This window comes from Chenopodium album, chromosome 4 (genome assembly GCF_948465745.1).
Source record: "Chenopodium album chromosome 4, dcCheAlbu1.1, whole genome shotgun sequence".
NCBI lineage: Eukaryota > Viridiplantae > Streptophyta > Magnoliopsida > Caryophyllales > Amaranthaceae > Chenopodium > Chenopodium album.
In genome coordinates, this window is record NC_137837.1 from 45502008 (window position 1) to 45507138 (window position 5131).

Here is a 5131-nt window from a genome sequence, read left to right on the forward strand (position 1 = left end):
TACGAATAACCCATTATTCGTAACGGACATTTATGTTGCCCGTTACGAATAATGGGTTATTCGTAACGGGCTTTTCAGCTGCCCGTTACGAATAACCCCGTTATTCGTAACGGGATTTTCAGATGCCCGTTACGAATACCCCCGTTATTTGTAACGGGATTTTCAGGTGCCCATTATGAATAACGGGGTTATTCGTAACGGACAGGCTCTGCCCGTTACGAATACTTTGAGATCTAATTAAAAAAAAAAATCCAGCACATGCTGGACAGCTAGCTTGCAAAATAATATTTTTGAATACTTTTATCAATTAGTATATATATATATATATATATATATATATATATATATATATATATATATACACACACTTAATAATTACCGAGTAATATATAATCAGCACGCAAAAGCCGCTTTAATTATTTCCTAATAACTAAAACAAAGGAAATCTCAATTGTAATAATAATTAAACAAGTTTACATAAGACTACCATTAGATTTAAATTATTTTCCTCTAAAATAGTGTGTTGAATAGTTTACATCTTCCACCATTTTTCCGAGTAGCTGCAACTTTGATCTCAATTCCGAGGCTGCCTCCAAACACCATCTTCAAGTTACCTCCAATTAATCTTCAAGACAACCTGAAAAATAATCACATTCATCATTTAGCAGAATCATCAAAATAAACATATTTCCAACTTAGAAACATAAAATACATCAATTGTCATACAATTCCTACCCCAATTCATCTATAACAAAATTACTAAATATGCTAATCAACCCACGAATTATTATCCAACAATTAGTCTAACATTCCAAGCTTCCAACGAAACATAAGAAATTACTCCAATTCCATTTAATTCCTTCAATAATTCAACCAAAAGCAAGATATATAAGAAAAAGAGACATACTGATGCGTAATTGCTGCTATACTAAGCTGTCTGAGGTCTGCAAGTCATAACAGCTTATACTAGCCTGCATTAGGTGGCTTCCAAACAGTTACTATATAGTGGCTACGGGCACTCTTCATGAGCACAAGCTGCTTCACTTCATCAAGAAATTTTAGAGCTTTTGCATATACTAAGTCTGGTTCTATCCTCCTTTTCTCAAACACCCAAGAGTTTCGGGTGTTCCATGTTTGTCATTGAGATATCATAAATATCTCCCAAGACCATTAATGACACATACCTTCACTGCATTTTTGTACCAAGCTACTTTTGAGGACATTCCCCTTTAGCTCCAGCCAAGCAGGTGATAAACACCATACTATTTGTGCCTCTGGCGAAAAAGAGAATTAGAATGGTCTTAATCACCAAATATTCCGACAATATATAGAAAAAGGAATAAGATTGCAACTCCTTTGGACCCTGCTACTTAGTCAATTTCTGCACCTGTATTCTGGATGGCCTATGGGGAAATATTTAATCATATTAGTTTTAAAGTCACTGGAATTTTCCATAATTTTTAAGTCTGATGTAATTGAACTAAACTGGAGGATCTTTCTAAGGCTGAATTTGATGAGCCCATAAAGAGCCCAAGCAGTACAAATTCCAAATGCTTAAAATTAGATCTCTGTCTGATGGATCAAATGAGATGAACTAATTTAGCATATGACAGACCTTTGAAACATGAGTTTTGGGTATTAAGAATTTCCAGATAACCTACATCCAGGACAAACTCTATGACAGGTGCACAACAAGACTACAGAATTAAGGTTCAATACCTGCTTCGGCTACTTGCTCACGACTGGACCAAGGTCAGCATCAGGTGTTGTTCCTGGCTTCCCACATTCACTTTCAGTGTTTTGGCAGCCTCAGCCAACTTGCTTTCCCTAATAAAATTTTGATAAGTTAGATTATATGACAAATAATTTTCATAAAAAAATGACAGATATTTACTTTTTTCATGATAAAAAGAGCATCTTCAACTTCAATGGAGTACATCGATTTAATAAAACAAACTTAAACATAAAAACACTAAGCTGCTATACTCCGCAAAGCTACTTCCCAAAGGTTCAACCAGTCTAACCTTCATCGAACCAATGATAGCAGCGTTACACCACACTTCAGCCCACCCATAATCATAAGCTCGGAGTTGGCATCAAAAGTGTCTAAGTCCAACATGTTATCTGCCGTGTACAATGCAACCAAGGAAGCTTCACTTCCAACTTCACCCCCTGGATCACATATAATAATAAAAATCAGGAAGAGGAGAGGGGGGGGGGGAAGAGAGTAAAGGAATAATGCCAAACACCATCATCATCAAAAGTAACAAAAAATAATGCAAAATAAAAGCTTCAAGAGGCAACACTCAACAAATCATCCCCTGCCTGGGTAAAAAATGGTAAACCCGAAAACCTAACTCAAAGAGACATATAAATAAATGTAACTATAAGTTTTAAACACAGACCTGCTGAAAGCTCCTTACGTATACTTTCTATACTATCCAACGCTTAGGCTCTTGAGGGATCCAGAGACTGAGCTGCAAGAGCAAAATCTAGAGCATCTTTAAAGATCGAATATGTAACAATAAAGTAAAACGAAACAGGAATTCCAAGGTCTCAGCATCTTTAAAGATAGAGTCCCATGATTTAGTCCAGTATTTTTGGAAGTGAAATTCTCAAATACTTCCAAATCTGAAAGGTGTTAAACTTTGACCACGAATTCTTACTATTACACACTTTGGATATTCAAAATTTTGCATGGATCTTGTTAGATTCTCCAAAGGGTTGCATTAGAGTCTATGCAAATAGTAAGTATCAATATTTTTCAGATTTGGAGGTAGTACATATTTAAACGATAACAAAGAAAAATCCTACTTGGAAGTGACAATCAGTGCCAAAAGATTCAATTTCAATCAATTCTTATCAAATCACTAAGTGACAATCTTCTAATTACCAAATAAATGGTCTAATGGATATACCAAATGCCAGAGGTAGGTAGCACAAAAAATGGATCCTAACCTGAGATAAAGCTTCAGACATGCAGAAACGTGCTTTAAATGAAGATGAACCAATTTTCTGAGCTTGATTCAAATCCCTAACAGCCATGTGGGCGTCATTTTTCTACTTCCGCTGGAAAATGAGAAGTCGTCAGCAATAAGCATGGCCCGAATTAGAAACACAAATATCTCCAACATCAACCAAGAATTTGAGCTAAACTTGAAGAAACAAGGCAGCACGTGTACAGAGACAATCATGCCTAAGCTGGCGATCAATTTACAAACTCATCTTATCAAAATTTATTTGGTTTATTTATCATACCAAAGCTATAATATTCTGTAATTGAAATAGACTAATCCAATGGATAGTATATACACATTATTTAGATATTAATTATATTGTATGACCTTTATAACCAATTGTGTTAAGTAAATAAAATTTCTTTCAATCTTACATTACATATAAATAATATAAACCTGGGGCATTGTCTAGGCCACTAGTTTTGCATAAAAAAGCAGAGCCAAGCAGTTAGGGTACATACCCATAGTATCATAGAATAGAAATATATGGTCATCACTAATTATAGCCTTAGTTTCATAGAACTTCCATGAATCTTCGGTCTAGATAAGATATAGCATCTGGTTGAATATACAGTTGCAATACCGTACAACAGCAGAAATGCATCAGAACCAAGTCAAGTATACTTTTATCAATGATTTTGAAATTAAATAAGTTCATTGTAATTATCAGCTCCATAGTCCCTTTTCAATGAGCATTTTTTTTAAGAGAAAAAAAAATCATCTTCTAGCCAAAAACACTATGATTTAGTAAAAAACAAGCAGAATTAAGTACTCTATCCTGTAAATATCACACTTAGCTAAATAAATTCACATCCAATTTTCAAGCATAAATAAATTAACTAAAAAATCGCAAAAAATTCATGAAACAAATTACATTTCTCAAACATAGAAGCAATCCTATATCATCATGTATCAATCAAACATATAAAATACCAAATAAAATAGATCGAAAAACAAAAAATCCAGAGAAAACAGGAAATACCCTCGAACAGTACGCTAGGAGATCTTAGAATGAGAAGGTTTGGTGTTCATCCTCTTACGAAGAAAACAAAGATACTTCATCTTCTGCCTAACAAGACCACCAGAATGTGCGATCTCTTCGCAACGAACCACAACAACACGCTCCCAGAAATTGTTGCGCAAGTTCGAAACCCCCGTCAATAAACTCTATAAAGCAAATCAAAACCCCCAATTTAACCATTTTTTCTCTAAGATTGATGGAGGAGAGGAGAGAAGGACTAAGTTCAAAATGAGAGAAAGAGGTGAATGACGGGGAGGAGAGGAGAGGAGAGAAGAAAGAGAGAGGGAGTAGATGACGGATTGGCGGCTATTAGGTGAAAGGTGAAACCCTAATAAAAAGCCAAGTAATGGGCTCCTCTATACGTGTAATATAATATTTGTAACGGAAAAATTGTGTCCGTTACGAATACTTATTTATTTGTAACGGGCACTAATTTGTCCGTTACAAATACATACGTATTCGTAACGGACACTATTTTGCCCGTTACAAATAAATAAGTATTCGTAACGGACACTATTTTGCCCGTTACGAATATCTTAATTGTAACGGGCAAAGCTTTGCCCGTTACAAATAGCCTGTTACGAATGAGATTTTTTCCACTAGTGGGTGCTAAATCTTGAATTGTTGAAAACTTCTTGAGATTGCGTATTTTGAGCTTTGTCCGTTTCTGACGTAGGTGAAATCCTCTCTAAAAATCAAGTCCATCTATATGATTCATGGTTTCATTTATCAAGTCCCTTTCAATTAATGTTCCCACAGTATAGACTTTTTGCAATGTGTCTAAACCAAGGTATTGTAAATGGCACTTGTATGGTGGAGACATATTGTCTATGAACTTTTGGACAAGTTCATAATCTAGAGGTCTTTGTGAAATAAGAGCAACCTTTGATCGCTATCTGGAAAAGAAGTCAATGAAGCCTTCTTCTTCCCCTTTTTTAAGAAATTCGAGATCGCGCAAGGTAGTTGTGAGCTCGATGTTATCTCCATATTGGGTTAAAAATGCTTTTACAACGTCACTCCAAGTGGAAGTTTTTTTTGTATTGAGGTCATAAAACCATGATCTAGCAGTTGGGTCCAATGAAAGAGGAAAAGT

At 35.2% G+C, this 5131-nt stretch overlaps 1 long non-coding RNA gene across 2 annotated transcripts; it reads right to left on the minus strand.

The window, feature by feature from the left end:
- Nucleotides 1-386: 386 nt before the first annotated feature.
- Nucleotides 387-4365, minus strand: LOC145629117 (uncharacterized). Of its 2 annotated transcripts, none has more exons than XR_014111573.1 (7): nt 4000-4365; nt 2959-3069; nt 2406-2477; nt 2025-2172; nt 1720-1827; nt 908-1274; nt 387-637 (listed from the first exon to the last, which is right to left on the minus strand). It is a non-coding gene; the product is annotated as an uncharacterized LOC145629117 (long non-coding RNA). The 2 variants fall into 2 exon arrangements; XR_014111574.1 differs by having other exon boundaries at nt 2406-2492.
- Between the last annotated feature and the right edge of the window lie 766 nt (nt 4366-5131).